Below are 23,735 nucleotides of genomic sequence, written 5' to 3'. Positions count from 1 at the left end.
TTGCCAACATCCACTGGATCATTGAAAAAGCAAGAGAGTTCTAGAAAAATTCTACTTTTGCTTTATTGATTACGCCAAAGCCTTTGACTGTGTGGATCACAATAAACTGTGAAAAATTCTTAAAGAGAAGGGCATACTAGACCACCTGACCTGCCTCCTGAGAAACCTGTATGCAGGTCAGGAAGCAACAGTTAGAACTGGACATGGAACAACAGACTGGTTCCAAATAGGAAAAGGAATACGTCAAGGCTGTATATTGTCACCCTGCTTATTTAACTTATATGCAGAGTATATCATGAGAAATGAATATTCAGGACTGATCTCCTTTAGGAATGACTGCTTGGATATCCTTGCAGTCCAAGGGACTCTCGAGTCTTCTCCAACACCACAGTTCAAAAGCATAAATTCTTCAGCGCTCAGCTTTCTTCACAGTCCAATTCTCACATCCATACATGACCACTGGAAAACCATAGCTTTGACTAGATGGACCTTTGTTGGTAAAGTAATGTCTCTGCTTTTTAAAAAGCTATCTAGGTTGGTCATAGCTTTTCTTCCAAGGAGCAAGCATCCTTTAATTTCATGGCTGCAGTCACCATCTGCAGTGATTTTGGAGTCCCCCAAAATAAAGTCTGTCACTGTTTCCATGGTTTCCCCATCTATTTCCCATGAAGTGATGGGACCAGATGCCATGATCTTCATTTTCTGAATGTTGAGCTTTAAGCCAACTTTTTCACTCTACTCTTTCACTTTCATCAAGAAGCTCTTTAGTTCTTCTTTGCCTTCTGCCATAAGGGTGGTATCACTGCATTTCTGAGGTTATTGATATTTAGGGGCAGCGGCTCAGAGGAGCAACCCCATGTCCAAGGAGCAGTGGCTGCACAGGCACAGGCGGGCCAAGAAGAGCTACTCCACATTCAAGCTCAGGAGGGGTGGCGGTAAGGAGATACCCCCTCGTCCAAGGTAAGGAGCAGCAGCTGAGCTTTGCTGAAGCAGCCGTGAAGAGATACCCCACATCCAAGGTAAGAGAAACCCAAGTAAGATGGTAGGTGTTGCGAGAGGGCATCAGAGGGCAGACATACTGAAATCATAATCATAGAAAACTAGACAATCTAATCACATGGACCACAGCCTTGTCTAACTCAATGAAACTAAGCCATGCCCTGTGGGGCCACCCAAGACGGGCGGGTCATGGTGGAGAGGTCTGACAGAATGTGATCCACTGGAGAAGGGAATGGCAAACCACTTCAGTATTCTTGCCTTGAGAACCTTATGAACAGTATGAAAAGGCAAAATGATAGGATACTGAAGGAAGAACTCCCCAGGTTGGTAGGTGCCCAATATGCTACTGGAGATCAGTGGAGAAATAACTCCAGAAAGAATGAAGTGATGGAGCCAAAGCAAAAACAATACCCAGTTGTGGATGTGATTGGTGATAGAAGCAAGGTCCCATGCTGTAAAGAGCAATATTGCATAGGAACCTGGAATGTTAGGTCCATGAATCAAGGCAAATTGGAAGTGGCCAAACAGGAGATGGCAAGAGTGAACGTCAAAATTCTATGTTCATTCTACGATTCATTCTAGGAATCAGCGAACTAAAATGGACTGGAATGGGTGAATTCAAGTCAGATGACCATTATATCTACTACTACGGGCAGGAATCCTTTAGAGGAAATGGAGTAGCCACCATGGTCAACGAAAGAGTCTTAAATGCAGTACTTGGATGCAATCTCAAAAACGACAGAATGATCTTTGTTTGTTTCCAAGGCAAACCATTCAATATCACAGTGATACAAGCCTATGCCCCAACCAGTAACGCTGAAGAAGCTGAAGTTGAACAGTTCTATGAAGACTTACAAGACCGTTTAGAACTAACACGCAAAAAAGATGTCCTTTTCATTATAGGGGACTGGAATGCAAAAGTAGGAAGTCAAGAAACACCTGGAGTAACAGGCAAATTTGGCCTTGGAATATGGAATGAAGCAGGGCAAAGGCGAATAGAGTTTTGCCAAGAGAATGCACTGATCATAGCAAACACCCTCTTCCAACAACACAAGAGAAGACTCTACACATGGACATCACTAGATGGTCAACACCAAAATCAGATTGATTATATCCTTTGCAGCCAAAGATGGAGAAGCTCTATACAGTCAGCAAAAACAAGACCAGGAGCTGACTGTGGCTCAGACCATGAACTCCTTATTGCCAAATTCAGACTTAAATTGAAGAAAGTAGAAAAAACCACTAGACCATTCAGGTATGACCTAAATCAAATCCCTTATGATTATACAGTGGAAGTAAGAAATAGATTTAAGGGACTAGATCTGATAGATAGAGTGCCTGATGAACTATGGACGGAGGTTCGTGACATTGTACAGGAGACAGGGATCCAGACCATCCCCATGGAAAAGAAATGCAAAAAAAGCAAAATGGCTGTCTGGGGAGGCTTACAAATAGCTGTGAAAAGAAGAGAAGTGAAAAACAAAGAAGAAAAGGAAAGATATAAGCATCTGAATGCAGAGCTCCAAAGAATAGCAAGAAGAGATAATAAAGACTTCCTCAGTGATCAATGCAAAGGAATAGAGGAAAACAACAGAATGGAAAAGACTAAAGATCTCTTCAAGAAAATTAGAGATACCAAGGGGACATTTCATGCAAAGATGGGCTCGATAAAGGACAGAAATGGTATGGACCTAACAGAAGCAGAAGATATTAAGACGAGGTGGCAAGAATACACAGAACTGTACAAAAAAGATATTCATGACCCAGATAATCACGATGGTGTGATCACTCACCTAGAGCCAGACATCCTGGAATGTGAAGTCAAGTGGGCCTTAGAAAGTATCACTATGAACAAAGCTAGTGGAGGTAACAAAATTCCAGTTGAGGTATTTCAAATCCTGAAAGCTGATGCTGTGAAAGTGCTGCACTCAATATGCCAGCAAATTTGGAAAACTCAGCAGTGGCCACAGGACTGGAAAAGGTCAGTGTTCATTCCAATCTCAAAGAAAGGCAATGCCAAAGAATGCTCAAACTACCACACACTTGCACTCATCTCACACGCTAGTAAAGTAATGCTCAAAATTCTCCAAGCCAGGCTTCAGCAATATGTGAACTGTGAACTTCCAGATGTTCAAGCTGGTTTTAGAAAAGACAGACGAACCAGAGATCAAATTGCCTACATCCGCTGGATCATGGAAAAAGCAAGAGAGTTCCAGAAAAACATCTATTTCTGCTTTATTGACTGTGTGAATCCCAATAAACTGTGGAAAATTCTGAAAGAGATGGAAATACCAGATCACCTGACCTGCCTCTTGAGAAACCTATATGCAGGTCAGGAAGCAACAGTTAGAACTGGACATGGAACAACAGACTTGTTCTAAATAGGAAAAGGAGTACGTCAAGGCTGTATATTGTCACTCTGCTTATTTAACTTGTATGCAGAGTACATCATGAGAAATGCTGGGCTGGAAGAAGCACAAGCTGGAATCAAGATTGCCGGGAGAAATATCAGTAACCTCAGATATACAGATGACACCACCCTTATGGCAGAAAGTGAAGAGGAACTAAAGAGCCTCTTGATGAAAGTGAAAGAGGAGAGTGAAAAAGCTGGCTTAAAGCTCAACATTCAGAAAATGAAGATCATGGCATCCGGTCCCATCACTTCATGGGAAATAGATGGGGAAACAGTGGAAACAGTGTCAGATTTTATTTTTCTGGGCTCCCAAATCATTGCAGATTGTGATTGCAGCTATGAAACTAAAAGATGTTTACTCCTTGGAAGGAAAGTTATGACCAACCTAGATGGCATATTCAAAAGCAGAGACATTACTTTGCCAACAAAGGTCTGTCTAGTCAAGGCTATGGTTTTTCCTGTGGTCATGTATGGATGTGAGAGTTGGACTGTGCAAAAAGCTGTGCACTGAAGAATTGATGCTTTTGAACTGTAGTGTTGGAGAAGACTCTTGAGAGTCCCTTGGACTGCAAGGAGATCCAACCAGTCCATTCTAAAGGAGATTAGCCCTGGGTGTTCTTAGAAAGGAATGATGCTAAAGCTGAAACTCCAGTACTTTGGCCACTTCATGTGAAGAGTTGACTCATTGGAAAAGACTCTGATGCTGGGATGGATTGGGAGCAGGAGGAGAAGGGGCCAACAGAGGATGAGATGGCTGGATGGCATCACCGACTCGATGGATGTGAGTTTGCGTGAACTCCGGGAGTTGGTGATGGGCAGGGAGGCCTGGCATGCAGCAGTTCATGGGGTCACAAAGAGTCGGACACGACTGAGTGACTGAACTAATGAATTAACTCTACAGTCCATGGAATTTTCCATGACCAGAATAGTGGAGTGGGTAGCCTTTCCTTTCCCCAGGGGATTTTCCCAGCACAGGAATCAAACACAGGTGTCCCACATTGCAGGTGGATTCTTTACCAGCTGAGCCACAAGGGAAGCCCAAGAATACTGGGATGGATAGCCTGTCCCTTCTCCAGAAGGTCTTCCCAACCCAGGAATCGAACCAGGGTCTCCTGCACTGCAGACGGATTCTTTACCAACTGTGCTATCAGGGAAGCCACAAGGGTTTCAATCCAGCCAGAAGCTGTAATTGTGAGCATTTAAAGAAGCTAGAGATTGGAGCTAACCACTGCAGCTGGAATAATACTGGTAGGAAAAGTAAAACAGAGACATTCTGTTTTTTCTTCCTCCTCTAGAATCTTCCATCAGCAGTTCCTAACAGGAAGCCAGTCCCTCACAGGAGTGTGTGAAATTTAGTGTACAGAGTTCCAACTAGGATAACATACAAGTATAGAAGGATGGACAAAGAGCTGGGACAGAAAGGATAAATAACTGGCATAATAGTATCCTTTTTTGTGAATAAAGCATCTTGGGTCCATAGGAGCCCCATCAGGCTGGGCTAGGTTCTGAATTCTCTTGACTCCATGAAATTCTAGTAGATTTCTTTCTTTCTGGCATAAACTTTTCCAGGCTTATCGTGTATGTTTTATGCTCAAGTCAGCTATTTCTGCAAAAATCCTGGGTTCCTTTTAGCAGAGAATGGTATGTAGAGACCAAAATCTAGGCATCATGGATATTTATCAAAACCCTCATTTTAACTAGGCATTTGCCTACAGTCCATATTAAGTTTATAATTGTAATCTACCACGAGTTCTGGAGTTTTGTTGGGGAGGCTTATCTTTGTTTTTGCTGTCAGTCCCTTGTGGAAAGAGCTGATTCCAGGTTATTTTAAATTTCCCTCATCATTGTGTTTTTGTTCCTAATTTCATGCTTAGTCTTCAAGCTTCTCGTTTTTAAATCCTAAGCCATGTTCCAATCTGACAATATAATTTGTAAGTTACTATTCTGTGAAAAATGTACATGAAGAGTGACATTAAAAATCAATCAGACAATGAATACATTTTGGTATATTTGTGTTATCAGTTGATCACTATTGTGGGAAATAGATGTCAGTTGAGGAGATCAAACATTAAGCAAATTTATGTCAAGAACTTGAATTTCAAAAGAGCTGTGGATTTTATATATAATCAAATGGCAGAAAAACTGGTACATATAGTGAAATCCTCATTAAAATTCTGGGTGTGCAGGGATATTCAGACTCACTCAGGAAATCTTGCTCAAGCACATCAACTCCTTTACATCACCACTGGCCATGTTGAAACTCAGCGACATTATCATAATCTTTACTTCCCCTATAGACCCCGTTGACTTTAATGCATCTTTTGATTATACCCCAACAACCAAAGGCACATAATTATTCAGTTGCTTCCATATAAAAGTTCCACGTAAAAGTGACATGCTTCATAATTTTAAATGTGAAAAATTCCATGAGATTGGTCAACCCGGGAAAATGGTATTTTGATAATTGTGCTTGGATATGCCTGTGATAAAATCTTCTAAAAGCCCAGAAATTAAAGTAAACACTTTACAGATCTTTGAGTAAAGTGAATGCTGAGGAAGATACACTATGTCTATGTGTGGCTTTGGGAAGCCTCCAAGCTTCACTAAATACTCTATCTTGAGACATATTAGAGGATAGCGATTCTGATTATTGCTTTCTGCTGCAGTCCTAGTTCTAAGAGAAAGGAATATTCATAAGGAGTTTGGTGGAAAAATAAAGTCTCTTATTTATCACTAAGATCCATTAAAGTCCAAAGCATGGAAGTCTGGTAAAAGCAGACTGGAGAACGGAGTGGATCTGATGTCTCTCCCTACCTTCCCCAATATCTAGGTCTTAAACCATCCATCCACTTTTAGCACTAGGAAACAAAATAGATTTTGAAAAATCTCACCCAGTTTTGAAATTTCTCACTCAATGGAATTTTAAAATTCACACTCCATGGAGGGTCACTGATAGATTTAACAGCTCAAGGTTTTTACAGGAAGGGGCCAGAGAGGACTCCAGAAAGTGCTGACTACTAGGAAACAGAGAGGAGTCCTGGCTTTCTCACCTCAGAGATTGAGATCTATTGAACAAGAGAGTGGGTGGACCACCTTTCCTTGCTTTTGAGACAAACTGAGTCTGCCAGTGGAAAGCAAGTCCTCCGGAACCTCACCCACCAATCAGATTAGTTAGTGTCACCCTGTGCTGCTGCTGCTAAGTCGCTTCAGTCGTGTCCGACTTTGTGCGACCCCCTAGATGGTAGCCCATCAGGCTCCACCATCCCTGGGATTCTCCAGGCAAGAACACTGGAGCAGGTTGTCATTTCCTTCTCCAATGCATGAAAGTGAAAAGTCAAAGTGAAGTCGCTTAGTCGTTCCCGACTCTTAGCAACCCCATGGACTGGAGCCTATCAGGCTCCTCCATCCATGGGATTTTCCAGGCAAGAGTACTGGAGTGGAGTGCCATTGTCTCACCCTGTAGGGAGAAGCAAAGGAAGGTCAGAGTTAGAGGTCAAAGCCATTTCTTTGGGGGCCAATAGGATGAACATCTTTGAGAATCTGAGGACAGAAGAATCAGAATTCTTCCCTTTTGAGAATAGGGATCAAATACCTTCAGGCATGGGAGGCAAGGTGTTATGAAGGAGTGAAGGGAGCCAGGTAGGACATGAGGGACCTGGAGACACAGAAACTGTCCAAAGCTCACAGTGCCTATTCAAGGTCCAGCAGATGTTGGCATATGGGCACATGCGTTTGGAGCTGCTGGACCTCCTACATTTTCAAGAGAAGCCAAGAATGAGGCTTTTAAATAAAGCTTTCCAATTTAGAAATTTTGACAAATTATTCAACTTTTTAAAAGATCCTGTGCACACCAAACAGAACATTGCTGTGTGCTGGACTCAGCCCAGGACTCTCTGACGTCTTGTTTGCAGCATCATCAGCTGAGACAATGAAGCATCACTCTTTTTTTAAACCTCTGCTTAGGCTGGTGAAATGAGCCATACCACAAAGGAATAGAATAAGAAAAAGAAAAACCCCAAACTTACTGTATTATGGATATTTGTGTTTCCTGGCCTCTCTTCCACCTCCCTGCCCTAACTCTGATTCAAGACAGACAATCTTGGCTTCTTTCTCTGGCCCTGCTGCTTCCCTCGGCAGCTCCTTCATTTGTAAGTCATATGGTCCCGGTCCCACAGCATCAACACACTGACTCTGGCTGAAGTTTTCTGTCATTCTGATTAGCAAATGTAGGAAGTTGATGCTGCTGTCCTCGACAGATGAGACATGGAGCCCCATTTTCAGACTGGAACGGCCAAGCCTTCATCCTGTGTCAGTAAAAATGTCACTCTGCATTCTGCAAGGCTGGAGCCAAGTGCGCAGGACAGCTTTGGACAGAGCCCGTCTTGAGCATGTCAGTGCCTTTGTGTGGCTGGTGATGCCCTTGAAATGCAAGTGTTGTTAACAGGCTCCTCCTCATTATTACTATAATCTCCTCCTTACCTGTCTCAGATTACTTTCTGTGCAGAGAAACTTCTGACATTCATTCATTATTCAGCAAGCATTTACTGTGTTCCTGCTATTAGCTGGGGTCGGTTGAGGCACTGAGTATTCAGCATTAAATAAAAAAACTTGCTCCCTGCCTTTGTGGAGCTGACATCCTAGTTAGGGAAGACAGGTAAGCAAAAATAAACAAAAGATGATTTAGCCAGTGATGATGCCTCCAAGAAACTAAAACAAGGTGATGTTGTAGTGATTGAGGACAGGGTTTCCTTTGATTAGTGTGACTGAGAGCTTCTCTTTATGGAGATGACATTTTAACTGACACCTGAATCATCTACTGTTTAAGTGTCCATGTATTATTATCATTATTATTTTATTGGATCCTTAGTCCTAGAGTTAATGGAGAAACAAGATTGTTAAAGTTAAATATGGTTAAGGTCTAGAAATGGCATGCATTGAAGTATTAACAATGGTTATCTCCTGATAGTGGGTGTCATGAATTCATTAACTTAAGAAGTGCCGATATGACCCTGGGACTGTACTAAGTGCTGGGAATACAGTCATGAGCAAATAAAACAGACAATATTATGTGGATAAAATGTACAGTGTTCTGGGGAGAATGCTGTGCTCTGATGAAGGATAAAAAAGGGAAGCACTTAATTTATAATGGTGGGTCAGCTCAACCTAACACTGTGACTGAGAAATGAGAAGGATTCAGTCATGTGAAGAATATTGAGGGTGGGGATTTGGAGGAGTATTGCAGTTAATGAGGGCGGCATGGGCAAGGGTCCTGGGGTCGGACAGAATTTGCTGTATTTGGGGAACTGAAAGAAAATGTGCTAGGATGGGACAAAGGGGTGAAGAAATAAAACTGGAGACATATTGAAGATCCAGACTGGGCAAGTCTTGGGTTCATAAAGAGGGCTTTGGACTTTTTATGAAGAGCAATGGGAAACTCTTGAGAGGTTTTAAGTTGGAGAGTGATGTGATCTGCTGTTCAGTTTTTATGAGCTCGCTCTTGTTCATTGGGTGGAGAAGGGGCTGTTAGGGATAGAGTGGAAGCAGGGATATGTGTTAGGAAGTTGTTGCATTTATTCTGGTGAGAGATGATGGTAGCTTGGATGAGGGAAAGAGGACTCATGTTTATGGTCCTGTAAGTTGGTTCTTGGAGAAGGCAATGGCAACCCACTCTAGTGTTCTTGCCTGGAGAATCCCAGGGGTGGGGGAACCTTGTGGGCTGCTGTCTATGGGGTTGCACACAGTCGGACACAACTGAAGTGACTTAGCAGCAGCAGAAGCAGCAAGTTGGTTTTTGCACAACTCTAGGGGGTAACTTTCACCGGCACAATAATGTAAACAATGCTTTCTGGAGTTCATTGCTGGGCCTGACCCAAGTCTGAGGCAACAGTATCAGCAGAGAGATAGAAGGAGTTGGGATTACTGATAATTAGATTGCGTGGAGGGAAAGAAGAGATGACACTTAGAGGTGATTCCTAGGGTTCTGAGTTAGATAACTTTGGGGATGTTGGTGGCATTTTCTTAAATGGAGAAAGAGCAGATGTAAAACAATTTGAGAGAGAAACAGCAGGAAACTTTTCTTAGATTTAAGTGTGAGATATGGGAAGACATCTGAGCGAAGATGTCAAGTAGGTGGTTGAATACACAGGTCTGGAATTCAGAGTGGAGGTCTAGGCCAGGTACCAAATGTTGGAGTTTCTTCAGGATAAAGATAGATTTAAAGCCATGGGTATATATAGAGAAAAGATGAGATCTTGAGTCTGTGACCTGAGGAACTTCATAGGTAAGGAGAAGAGGAAGAGGAAGAGTTGGCTAAGAAGATGGAGAGAGAGCTGCCGTGAACTAGGAAGAAATCAGAAAAGTGCAGCCTCTTAGAAGGAGCATGGATGACTTAAGAGACAAGAGAGGAACAGTCAAAACAGTCCCTTATCCTAAGGAATTATTCTTAACATAACATATGTGTATTCTTAAACATAAATGCAGGGGCTTCCCTGGTGGTCTAGTGTTTAATGCAGGGGATATGGGTTCAGTCCCTGGTCCAGGCAGATTCCACGTGCTGTGGAGCAACAAAGCCCGTGCCCCACAACTACTGAAGTCCTCGTGCCTAGGGCTGGTGCTCTGCAACAGGAGAAACCATGGCAATGAGAAGCCTGTGCACAGCAGTGAAGAGGAGCCCCTGCTCACGGCAACTAGAGAAAGCCTGCTCACAGCAACAAAGACCCAGCATAGCCAAAAATAAATTTATGTATTTAAAAAAATAACTGCAAGTGCATGCATTTTTGTCTCTAAAATGATGCAATTGCATGTACATTATTTTTCTGTGAGTGGCAAGGCTGAGCTGATTTTGCTCCACAAGGGGAAAGCAGTGGTGGGTGTTAGTGAGGTGTGATACAGGAGTACATGGTACCTTACGGTTGTGGATGCTAAAGATGGCTAAGACAGAGCATTGCTCATCGCCCAGTTCTTCAGGGGTTAAGTGGAAACCCACTGCACTTGCCCACATAGAGTGTACCCTGAGAGGAACTCAGGATGAAAAATAGATTGGGGCACTCTATGCTTTGGGTAAACAGGTGCTTAGACAGTTAGATGCAACCCTCAGAATGAATTTCAAGGACCTCCAATTCTTGCATCTTCCCATACATGGGGAAAGCGCTAAAATCATTAACTTGAACTATCTGTTCTTTGGCATTGGCAGTATACTTACCAAGATGTATGCTTGACCCCATGTGTCCCCTACCCAAAAATTGTACAGAAGCTGCTTCTCCTCTGCCTCTTTGGAGCAGTTTCCTCAAAGCTACTTGAGGGGCTATCTCAGTAAGACTCTGAATAAAACTTACACTTGCAATTCTTACATTGTGTGCTTTCCTTTAAGTTGAAACACCCTAAAGGAGATCAGTAGAGCTGAAGTCGGCCCAGTGTAGGGCAGTGGTTCTCACTGCCAATTTGTGGGCCAATTTGTCACTTGGGGATATTTGGCAATGTTTGGAGACATTTTTAGGCTTCCCTGGTGGCTCAATGATAAAGAATCCACCTGCCAATACAGGAGACACAAGAGACACATATTCGATCCCTGAATCAGGAAGATGCCCTGGAGTAGGAAATGGCAACCCACTCCAGTATTCTTGCCTGGAGAATTCCATGGATACAGGAGCCTGACGGATTATAGTCCATGGGGTCCCAAAAGAGCTGGACACAACTGAGTCCACACACACAGATACATTTTCATTTGTTACGACTGGGTGTTGGTCATGGTGAGGTTGCTACTGGCACCTAGTGGGAGGAGGCTAGGGACACTACTAAACATCCTACAAAGCACAGGATGGCCCCTGCAACAAACTGTCCATCCCTAATGTCAGTAGTGTTGACGTGGAGAAATCCTGTTATAGTGCTTGTAGAGATTTCCTTGCTTCTTCCTCAAAGACTTCCCTGGGGGAGGAGAGAAACCTGCCATGCCGAGGGTTTATCTGTCTCCATTTTCTCGGAGTATCTATACCCAGACACGGGGACTTGATTGGAATGATTTCTTGACTGATGTTTCACACTTAGGCATATCTCCAGGCTATCAGAGATACAATTCATAGAAAAATTTCTGCGACTAGGATATGTATTTTTATTTTTTTCTGGAGAGAGAGAGAGAGAGGGAGAGCAAGAGAGAGCAAGAGAGAGAGAGATAGGATCTTTTGCACCAATGTTGCATTTTATTTCAATTATTCAGAAGTCCTCAAACACTTGCCCTTGTTCAAAAAATGGCATTTATGTTCTATTCTCTTGGGAATTGATTAACAGAGGTTGAAGAGGACTTAGCACCTGAAGGTGACCAAACTAATCTTGGCCTCACATATAGATTCAAAGGCAATGTGGCATTTCTATACTGCCTAAACTTTTTCTTTAATTGGAAGTTTGCCTGTGGATGGAAGGTGAAGGGCAGTTGGAGAAGAGACAGGATTATGTAGAATTCAGAATTTTATATCCTTAAAGAACTTTAGAAAACATCTAATCTGACCTCTGTACAGCCAGAGACTTTACGAATATCACAATTAGCCTCATCTTTCTCCCTCTTTGACTTTGGAGAAGTATAAGAGATTGCATGAAAAACTTGAAGAGTGTTGTAAAGAAAAGTGGCCTGAACTCTCTCTCATTGTCTGTGCATGGGTTGGAAAAGAATTTCCAGACACGAGGCAGAATGAGAGGAGAATAGAGTTTATTAAAGTGGGAGAGGCTGTTAGAACATCAGGCTGGCTCAAGAGAGAGTGGACCCCTTTTGTGGGCTTGTGGCCAATTTTTATCGCCTAACAACAAAGAAAATTCCTATGGAGAGGTGTGGCATTAGGTCATTATTCAGGATTCTATATGATGCATATGTTTCTTAATATAGAGATGGGAGCTGGCTGGTTAGGAATATGATGGCTCATGACAAAGAGGATGGCTCCTGACGATAGTTGCCATGGAGCTTGGCTAATGCTGGAGATATTGTCCTATGACCTCAGTATAGGGTTCCACTCTTTCCAGCTCTGGATAGGTGTTCACTGTGGAGGGAGGAGGAAGAAGAACATGTGACATAAAAGAGGCTGCAGAGCAGAGGATTATAGACTATCTTAGCATGGAGATAAGGGGCCTGAGGGGCTTCCCAGGTGGCTCAGTGGTAAAGAATTCACCTGCCAAGCAGCAGATGCAGTTTGATCCCTGGGTTGGGAAGATCCCCTGGAGAAGGAAATGGCATCCACTCTAGTATTCTTGCCTTGGAAAGCCCATGGACAGAGATGCCTTGTGGGTTACAGTCCATAACGTTGCAGAGTCAGACATGACTGAACAACTAAACCACAGCAGCAGCAAGGGTCCTGAAGCTGAATCCAGCCTCTGTACCCTGACACTAAATTAAATCCCAGGGATAGAGTTTTGGGTGAAGTAGAAAAGAATAGCTAATATTATTGCTATGCCAGGCAAACCCACAGTGGGCTAGTGCCCTCAAAACTGCATGCCAACTTAGAGGGGGTAGTGAGGAGTTTTACAGGAATGGTTCAAGGAGGGCATGATCAGCTGAAGGACATTCTTCTGACTGGTTGGTGGTGAGATAATTGGGAGTCAACATTATCAACCACCTGCTTCCAAAAGGTCTGGGGTCTATATGCTTGTGGGAAGCCTTACAGTCAACTTCTCCCACCTGGTGGGGGTTTCAGTATCTGCAACATATCCCAGTGATATGGTAATATGTATCCTTGGTTTCTTTTGACTGTTCCTCCCTTGTCTCTGTGTCCCCTCCCTTCTGCGATTGTACTGTGTGTGTGTGTGTGCTCAGTTGCTCAGTCATCCAACTCTTTGCGACCCCATGGACTATATCCCACCAGGCTCCTCTGTCCATGAGATTTCCCAAGCAAGAATACTGGAGTGGGTTGCCATTTTCTCCTCTAGGTGATCTTCCCGACCCAGGGGTTGAGCGTCTCTGGCATCTCCTATATTGGCAGGTGGATTCTTTACCTCTGAACCACCTGGGAAGCTTCTTCCCTGATTAGCAACTGTTTAAACCTGTCCTTTAGAACTTAGGAAAAGTTATGGAAGCTGAATTAAGCCTATTTCCTATAAGCAAGAGACAGAAATAGGGGACACAGAAAGGCTTTTGTTCCCAGGAGCTCTGCAGGGCCCTGCTTGGTTTCTATCCACTGGGGAATTTTGTTCATCACAGAAGACTTGGTCCTTTAACAGCACTTGCCTATAGTAGGAACTTGGTAAATATCTGTTCAACACAGGACCCAGGGAAATCCTGTGCTAATTCCATGCAAACCCACTCATTTGTGGGGGTGGCAGGCTCATTGAAGAAGATGATATTAACTTTCATATTCTTTGCCTGTTAAGATGCTTCAGAGAAATAGATTGTTAAGAGGGATAATAATAGTAAATATCAGATGATATTTATATTCAGCTTCATGAAACAATACCTAAAAACTAAGGACTGACATAAGGAAAAAAGTGCATTTTCCTCATGTAATGAAAAGTTTGAAGATAGTTAGGAAGTCCAGTGCTGATGTGGTGACTCAGAGGTGCTATCAAGGGACCTGGACTCTTTCTGGTTTCTATTCTTCACCAGCCATCTTTGCATTTATCTTTGTCAAAATGGATACAAGATGGCTGTTTTATGTCCGGATGTGTTCTATGTCTTCCTTCCAGCCCAGAAGAAAAGGGAAAGGAAAGAGTGGTTGAGTCTATTCCATTTTATCAGAAAAAGAATGGCTTTTCCAGAAGTCCCACCCACTAAATTTCCTCTTCCATCTTATTGGCTGGAACTAGGTCACATGCCCATTCATAGCTGCAAGGGAGTCTGGGAAAGGTGTTTGTCAGCTACCCTGGACAAAATATGATCTCTGTTTGTAAAGAAGTAAAGGGGAGCTTGGCACACATCCTTTATTCCACAATTAAAGGGAATGGACTTGCCTGGTCCTTTGTAGTGAATTCAAGTCAGTGTAGAAACTCCATTCCCATCTGAATGACTTGGCTTGAAATCCAGATGTAGAGCAGCATGGAGCTTCAGTGACATAGCTTCTGTTCATCACCACCTGGTAACGGGGCTTTGGTTTCTGCTAAAGGTCATGTAGTAGGGCCAGTACATCCTCAGGAGTCTGGGGGATAGCAGTGCCAAGTGAGACAGAAATCAATAAAGCTGTGGCTGTGGCTGCTTTTATTCACTGTGAACACAGGATTTAACCAGAGATATCACATTTGGCCAAAGGATGATAAACCTGAGTGTTATGCTGAGTCCTATGGAGACATTGCAGACCTGGCTGCATTTTTCTAAGTACTAGAATCCAGTGGACCAAGTGAGAAAAATGGTGTGCACACAAGAAGTGCTCAGTAAATGGTAACTGTGGTGATTGTCATTTAATGGATAATATTGACCCAAAGAGAAATCTGATGCATTGTAGGATACAGTTACATTAGAGTAACTAAGATATAAAATATGCATGATGAGGAGGTTGGCTAACATACAATTATAATTTTGTGTGCAAGTATAGAGAGTGGAAGGAAAGAGCTGAGGTTGGACCAGATTTAGCATTCCTCTAAGCGTGAAGAAAAACCACTAGGGTGAGGGGAGAAGGGTGTTAGCAGGGGGAGTGACCACATGTATGTTTTGGAGAGCTCTCTCTGTAAATCTGAGACTAGATGGTGGGAGGAAGGGTGGACACAGAGAGACAGAGATTATGTCACTACTGCAGGTGAGAAAGCATGGTGGCTTGAACCTCAGTGCTTGTGGCAGAAGTGAAGAGAGGTCAGATTTAAGATGTATATATCTATATGCATTTGTGTGTGTGCTAAGTTGCTTCAGTTGTGTCTGACTCTTTGTGACCCCATGCACTGTAGCCTCCCAGGCTCCTCTGTCCATGCAATTGTCCAGGCAAGAATACTGGAGTGGGTTGCCATGCCCACCTCCAGGGCATATTTCTGACCCAGGGATTGAGCCCAAGTTTCTTATGTCTGCTTCATTGGCAGGCAATTCCTTACCACTAGCAGTACCTGGGAAGCCCATATATCTCTATATAGAGATATATGTATTGGCTGTGTCCTGTGGCTCGTGGGATCTTAGTTCCCTAACCAGGGTTAAACTTGGGGCCCCTGAAGTGGAAGCATGGAGTCCTAATCACTAGACTACCAGGGAAGTCCCTTGTATATACACTTTGAAGGTAGAACCAACAGGACTAACAGATGTGTTTTAGGTGGGACTTGAGAGAAACAGGGGAGGCAAAGATGTCTCTTGAACAACAGAAATGATGGAGTTCACATTTCCTGAGTGAGAGACAACTGAAGGAAGGACAGGTTTAGGGGCAAGTGAGGGGATCAGTAGCTTCTGGCCAAGTCTGAGAGGTCTGTTAGACACCCTATTTGGGACTTAACTAGGCAACTGGAAATTTGAGTCCAAAGGCTAGGATTGAAGTTGGGGCTGGAGAATTGCATTTTAAAGTCCTGGTTGTGTTGTTTGTTGTTTAGTGATTAAGTCATGTCCAACTCTTTTGTGATCTCATGGACTATAGCCCACCAGGCTTCTCTGTCCATGGAATTTCCAAGACAAGAATAGTGAGTGGGTTGCCATCTCCTTCTCCAGGGGATCTTCCTGACCCAAGGATTGAACTCACATCTCCTAAATTTCAGGTGGATTCTTTACCATTGAGCCACCAGCTGGGATTTAAAGCCATGGTGCTGGATGGAGTCATGGGGTGGGGATATGTGTAAGTAGAGAAAGGAAGAGATTCAAGAACAGGATCCTGGGTTAGTGAGAAGGAGGAGCCCATAAGGAAGGGGGAAACAAGATGTGGTATCTAGGAATCAAGGTGGAAAAAAGCCCCATAAGGGTGGATAGGGTCTGTGCAGTGATGATGATCTCTGCATTGGCATCATGGGGTCCCCAGAGATGTTGACAAGACCATTCCAGTCTCTTGCCAGGGATGACAGCCTTGTTGAAGAATAGAGTAGCATGACCCCAGGGTTCTGTGAGAAGACTCATGATACGATTTGCTTGCTGTGTAAAGGAATCTGAATTTCATCATGAGGGCAATAATGTTGTAGGAAGGAGAGTGACATGGTCAGATTTGTATTATAAAAAGATCACCCTGACTGTACTGTGGGACAGGAGAGGTGAACTTGAAAACAGCTGGTGAATGATGGTGGCCAGGACAGCTGCAGTGGAGGTGGAGACTATAAACTGATTTGAAAGAAATGGAGGAAATGGAACCCATTCTGCTTGAGGATGGGTTGGAGGTGGGAGGTAGGAGAAAAGGAGGTGGGTTCAGATCCTGACTCTGCCAGTGGGTTGCTCTGTGACCTTGAGCAACTCTCTTAACATCCCAGTGCTTCAGTTTCCTCATCTGTAAAATGAGGCTAACAGTAGTATCTACTCCTTAAGGGTGTTCTAGGATTGAATGAGATGATGTGTATCAAATGCTTAGCATAGGGCCTGACTTGTGGTAGCTATTGAGAACCATCAACCGAATCTTTGAACATTTTAAATGTGCTTAACTCCTGCTAGGTGTTCTTTTTCCGGGGACTATCTCCCCCTTCTTCAGCAATAAGAACTGTTGTCATTCAGTCGCTGTCATGTCTGACTCTTTGCGACCCATGGACAGCAGCACTCCAAGCTTCCCTGCTCTTCACCATCTCCCAGAGTTTGCTCAAACTCATGTCCATTGGTTGGTGATGCCATCCAACCATCTCATCCTCTGTCATCCCCTTCTGCTTTCAATCTTTCCCAGCATCAGGTTCTTTTCCAATGTGTTGGCTCTTCACATCAGGTGGCTAAAGTATTAGAACTTCAGCTTCAGCATCAGTCCTTCCAATGAATATTCAGGGTTGATTTCCTTGACTGGGTAGGATTGACTGATTTGATCTCCTTGCTGTCCAAGGGACTCTCAAGGGTCTTCACAAGCACCATAGTTGGAAAACATCAGTTCTTTGGTTCTCAGCCTTCTTTATGGCTTAACTCTAACATCCTTACATGACTACTGGAAAAACCGTTGCTTTGACTATATGGACTTGTGTCAGCAAAATGATGTCTCTGCTTTTTAATACACTGTCTAGATTTGTCATAGCTTTTCTTCCAAGGAGGAAGAACTGAGGAAGGCAGAATTAACCACTTGACTGAGCGACTGATCTGATCTGATCTGAAGAATACAGAGCTCAGATGACTCTCATTTTCTCCAGGAAAAAGACATGATTCATATATATGACTAGATATCATAGAAACTATACATTATTATTTCATATAATTTCATTAGTGAGATTCAACTATCAAGAAACACTTTGGCTAAGAGAATTCACTCAGGAAGAGGTGGGTATGATCGGCGTCCTTGTGATTGACATGCAGTGACTATTAGGTTTAATGGGACAACAATTTTACATGAAGATTGATTTGCATATATCATGCCTTCAATTTGCCCACAAATCAGGCACTTAGGTACACAATTACCCAATTAGTGGATGTCATTTCCTAATTGCAGGGGCCAACGTGATAATTGAGCCCTCAAATGTCTAAGCATTTGCAATTTGCTTCCTTTTAGGAAAGGTGGCACTTTGGAGTTTCCTGGTAGAGGTGAAACCATCTAACAGCTAAGGAGTCCTTTTCTAACTATATGATGGTGTCATTTCAGTACAGGCTGAGCATGGCAGTTAAGAAATTGAAGGAGCTATTCAATCTGGAGTTTCCACGTGCAGATTGTCAGTATCTTACTGGACATCATATTGGAATTCCTTGTCCTGGGATGTAGGTACCAATGTCGTGGCCTACTTTGGAAATCATTTCCTTCATGGGGTAATATTCCTTCTCTCTGGATTGTGTGTCTCCATTGATTGGCATGCTCTGGCCTCAGTGGTAGGAGTATTCTCTTTGTCCATCCAGCATGCCCTTTGTATCAGTCCACTGCATCTGGCATTCAGTTAGACCTAGGGAGCTTTCTATTTTTGTCCATCTTAAAAGGAGTTTCTTGGTAGGATCAGGATTTAACATAGAACTTGGAATTTTGAATCTGACCCACTTCCCAGTTTGGTGGGAAGTCACTGGAGATTCTTTTGGAGTTGCTTGCTAAAAGAACTAACCTACATTTCTTCCTTCCTTCCTTCCATTACCAAATCAAAGGGTATGCGCAGGTGTACTCAGTAAAGCCAATCTACTGACACCAGGTTGTCATGAAGGTTAAATGCAGCATTTATTTAAAGGCACCAGATAAGGAGTCCAGGACAGCTAATACTCAAAAAGCCCAAACTCCTCGATGGGTTTCAGCAAAGCATTTTTAAAGGCCAGATGAGGGAGGGGCATCCCAGGGTCTTTGATCAGTTTGTGCACAATTCTCTGATTGGTTGATGGTAGGTCAGGATGGTGCCAATGATCAATCTTCAATAGGCCTGGGGGCTATATGCTCATGGCCATCAAATAGCATCTCCCATTTGGTGAGAGCTTTTTAGCATCTGTAAAACAATTCAGGAAACGTGCATAAGATACTGTTACATCTAGGGACTCCAGAGAAGAGCTAAAGCAGAGGATATGGGGGGTTCTGCCCTAGAAAGACCCCTATGGGTCCTACTCAATTACCCTTCCTTATTTATCTTCTCCCTTCCCTCCTTCATGTCTCCCTTCCTTCCTCATTCCTTTCTTTCTTTGTCTCTCCCTTTCTCCCATCTTTCTTGCTTGTCACAGGAGGGAAAAGAAGATGGTGGTATGAGAGGTGTGAAACACATAAGTTTTGCCCTGAATTACCAAACAACAAAGCCAGGATCATAATCAGGCCTTCCAGTTTTCATCTCCTTTCTACCAAAGTGGTTAGATTTGTGTATTAATCAAAATAATATTAGCATCTGTCACATAGAGTCCCTGAAATCTCAGTGGTTTCACTCTCTTATTTCTTGCTTATTTTTCATCACCTTTGTCAATGGACAGCATTCCGTGAAGTCACTCAGGGACCCAAGCTCCTTCTATCTCATAGCTCTGCCCTCTTCTTGGGCCTGACTCCTCTCTCTGTTGGCTGATGGAGAAAAAGAAGGTGGAGAAAGCATATGTGCTTCTTACTCACTTTGTACTGGGGGGAATGGATGTAACTTCTACTCACATTCCATTGGTGAGAACAAGTCACATGACCCCCACCTAGCTGCAAAGGATGCTGGGGTAAGTATTCTTTGGATGGGCAGAGAGTCCCCAGCAGTAATTCCACACTTGGCAAGAGAAGACCCAGTCTTTGGTTGTCAGCTAGTCATTTGTGTCACAATTCACATCTTTCAGCAGGCATCCCCTTCTCTGCCCCATCTCCCATCCAACTGGAGCTCACTTCATTCTGCTTTATCTAGAGCCTTGCATGACCAGAATTTTTGCCAACTGAAACAGAAAACAGAAGTGCTGCATTCTCTAGCCAGACAAGCTCGCCATGGGATCTCTGAGGTTCATAAATCACAATGCAGAGGCAGTTCATCATCTGAAAAATGAGGAGGAAGAGCTGGCAAAGCCCAGCTCATAAAACAGATGTTCTTTTGGTGGAGAAGAGCAAAAGAAGCAGGGTTACGGAAATAAAAAACCCAGGAAACTAGCCATCCTACCTTAAAAAAGCACAACTTCCCTAAAGTAATTCACTTTCCCCCTCTTACTATACCCTGCCCTCTAGGGGAAAAAAGGGGAGAGTTATTTTCCCCAGTTTAATTCTCCATTTTAAGCTGGGACAATAGCTGTTTTTCCTGTGTTTCCAAAAGTGTGGATGTTAATTTTTTTTTTCCCACTGCATGACAAATACAATGATACCTCACTAACCACTGCGGGTCTGTTATGTTTCAGGATACACGCTGCTCTGCCATCCTTATCATGAAATCCCACTCAGGATAAATAAGATTCATTTCGGCTATAGCCATTTGTTCTTGTTAGGGAGCTGCCAGGATGGCATGAAATATTAAATGACAAGGGTTAATTCTGTTCTCAGCAAAGAGCTCCCATCTAATTTCCCATAAGATTGTACAATGGGTCATTGTGTCAGGCTTGAAATCAGCCTGCAAAAGCCTTCCCTGAGAAGGTTCTGTACCCTGGCTGTATTGATGATTCTGGCTTTTGTGATGGGAAAACAAAGCTGATTCTTCCTGCCACTGGGAGGAATGAGGGGCTTGGTTGTTCCCAGGGTGTGCAGCAGTGACTCTGACAATCTGCCTCTAGTGACTGGTGCTTCGTTATTTTCTTCTGGTTCCCTTGTGATGAATGGGGGTTTCTGGGGGTGGTGCTAGTGGTAAAGAACCTTCCTGTCAATGCAGGAGATGTAAAAGACATGGGTTCTATCCCTGAGTTAGGAAGATCCCCTGGAGAAGGACATGGCAGCAGCCCACTCCAGTGTTTGTGCCTCAAGAACCCCTGGGTGAAGGAGCCTGGTTGGCTACAGTCCATAGGGTCACAAAGAGTTGGATACAACTGAAGCAACTATACATACACATCTTTGGGTATTGGTCTTTCATGCTTACTTCTCCTGGTTTCTTATACAGAGATGATTTGTGTTAAGTGAGAAGGTTGTTGCTTTAAATTACATTGATGCTTTATTAATATGTTAAATGATCATGCTTGAGCTATATTCACTTACAGCATATGCATGTGCATTATGCAGGGCATTAGTAATGAATGAGAATGCTTTACTTAAAGATCTGTCTATAAATCAGTTGAACACGAGGGAAAAAAGAGTCATTGTTTATTTATGAAGCCTGGAAAAGGAATCACAGAGTGTAAATGTTATGTATTCTCTTATTCTAAAAACATTATGAAACATTGATTATATGTTTGTCATTAAGTTTATTCCCAAGTTGCCTTTATATTCCTGATACAGTGTTACTCTTAAGGATTAAGCCTCTGAAATCTTCTGTAGACTTAAGAGTAGAAAGCTTCAAGGCTAGGTAGTAAACTTTGCTCGGACAGAAATTGGATATGTGCTCTCTTGCTGTGCAAATGGTACACAGGATAAGCCTTCAGAGTGTGCCATTCTGTGGGAGTGTTTTACTACTGCCCGGGGTCCATTAACACTTTGCTTCTCAGTAAATTCAAATTAATAGACATTCATTGGGTTTCTTGCCTTTGAATTAAGGATAGGGCCAAGGTACTGTTTGTTGTTGTTTAGTCACTAAGTCATGTCTGACTCTTGTGACCTCATGGACTGGAACCTGCCAGGCTTCTTCTGTCCATGGGATTTTCCAGGCAAGAATACTAGAATAGGTTGCCATTTCCTTCTCCAGGGGATCTTCCTGACCCAGGGATTGAACCTGTATCTCCTGCCTTGGCAGGTGGATTCTTTACTACTGAGCCACCAGGGACAACCAAGGTACTGTTAGAACATCTAAAATAAAGACATTCTGGGAAATTATTCCCTACAGCAGAACTTTCATTCTTCATAAGACTTCTGGAGTGGAATATTCACATGAAATTATAGCCAACAGGAAACAAGGCACCATTTTATTACTTGGCTAAGATTCTATTGAGAGCCATTGTTTCAAAATACATTGCTAGAGTGGCCTGAAGAATGTGGCCTTACATAAGAATCTATTGGGACCTCTATTAACTTCTAAACCTCTAGATCCTACTATAGCAATTGGACAGATGCTGGGCAAGTCCTAGGATGTGCATAAGGATGAAAGGAAAGGGCTCAATATGGCCTCACTGGCTGACCTGTACAATATGGGTGCTTGGATAGACCAGGCAGAGAAAGAGTGATGCTGTCCACTGGACCCATGGCTCAATCATTGTCCTGGAGCCTGGAATATAATGAGATTAGTAGTTCCTTCTCTTGAGGATGAAGAAGAGATTGAATCAAGAGCTGTTCTTTTAAAAAAAATGTTATTTATTTATTTGGCTGCATCAGGTCTTAGCTGTGGCACAGGATCTTCATTGCCTTCTGTTAGATTTTTTGCTTCAGTGCACAGACTGTCTAATTGTGCATGGGCTTCAGTAGCAGTGGTGTCTGGGGATAGTTGGCCTGCAGCATATGGGAATCTCAGGTCCCTGATGAGGGCTCGAACCTGCGTCCCCTGCATAGCAAGGCAGATTCTTAACCACTGGATGGCCAGGGAAGTCCCAAATAAGAGCTGCTCAGAATCTTCTTTTCTTGCTATACCTCCTCTGCACTGGGTTTTAGCCTGAGATGATGGACATGGAGATAAGTAATACTAATCAGTTGCTATTTTTAAAATACTTGGAGGCTTGCAGTAGAGGTAATCCAGTAAACAAGTTAAACACTCTAGAAAATAGTAATAATAATAATCATAAAATGCCAACAACTTACTGAGTGCTTATGATGCATTGGGCACTGTGCCAAGAAGTCTGTAAGTTCACACGCATTCTGGAGGTAGCATAGGAAAGGGAATGATCAACTTTGGCAAGACAGGATTTCTGGAGGAGGTGACATTTATGCTGCAATGTAAGAAGGAATAGGAATTCTCCAAATGCAAAAAAGATGAACATTCCGGACAAGTGAAAGGGTGTGTTGTGTGTGTGTGTGTGTGTGTTGTGTGTGTGTGTGTGTGTGTGTGTGTGTGTGTGTAATGATATAGGCCTGGAGAGAACTATACCCATCTCAGGGTCTCTGAAACATTATCTAGAGGACAGAGGTGGTGTGCAATGAATTTGAAAACAGAGGAAGAGTGAAATTGTACTTTTAATGCTAGGACAAGAAACTTGGATTTTTAAAATTCTTGACAATAGCCTTTTAAGGGATGTGTGGCTTCCCAAGTGACACTAGTGGTAAAGAATCCACCTGCCAATGCGGGAAATGCAGGAGACATGGGTTTGATCCCCAGGTCGGGAAGATCCCCCGGGTAGGAAATGGCAACATGCTCCAGTATTCTTTCCTGGGAAATTCATGGACAGAGGAACCTGGTGGGCTATGGTCCAAGGGGCTGCAAAGAGCCATTTATGACTGAACATACACACAAGAGATATATAAATAGAGAAAAGATTGCTCTAGGTCTTTGTAAAGGTCTTTCTGGCTACAGTTGGGAAGATGGCTTGGAGGAAATGAGACATGAGAGGTGAGCCACCCGAGTCAATAGGGGTGTAAACTAAGGAGATGTGATAACTTAGAGCAGAAAATGATCTGGAAAATCTGTGAGAAGAAGAACAGATGCCATGGTGGCTGCCAGGATGAGAGGACTGATGGGAAAGGAAAGAGTCCTGGATGACTTCATGATTTATTCATTAGGTGGCAGCCTCAGTGCGAAGGGCTGGAGTCAAAAGTAGACTGTCTACCTGGTGCCAGTCTCTACTAATTAGAGTTCTTGGTTGAAATCAGAAGCAATTCATTTTGAAAATTATTCATTATTTAATTCACTGTACCAGATCTTGTCTGCA

The 23,735-nt window shown here is 43.1% G+C and overlaps 1 long non-coding RNA gene across 1 annotated transcript; it reads right to left on the bottom strand.

Moving 5' to 3' along the window:
* Positions 1-18,566: 18,566 nt before the first annotated feature.
* On the bottom strand, positions 18,567-19,805 carry LOC133237961 (uncharacterized). The gene is made up of 3 exons (XR_009733424.1): positions 19,489-19,805; positions 19,304-19,404; positions 18,567-18,850 (listed from the first exon to the last, which is right to left on the bottom strand). It is a non-coding gene; the product is annotated as an uncharacterized LOC133237961 (long non-coding RNA).
* Between the last annotated feature and the right edge of the window lie 3,930 nt (positions 19,806-23,735).

The sequence above is a fragment of the Bos javanicus genome, chromosome 25, assembly GCF_032452875.1.
Source record: "Bos javanicus breed banteng chromosome 25, ARS-OSU_banteng_1.0, whole genome shotgun sequence".
NCBI lineage: Eukaryota > Metazoa > Chordata > Mammalia > Artiodactyla > Bovidae > Bos > Bos javanicus.
The sequence above is the reverse complement of the archived record's forward strand: the minus strand, read 5'-3'. Positions and strand labels throughout refer to the sequence as shown.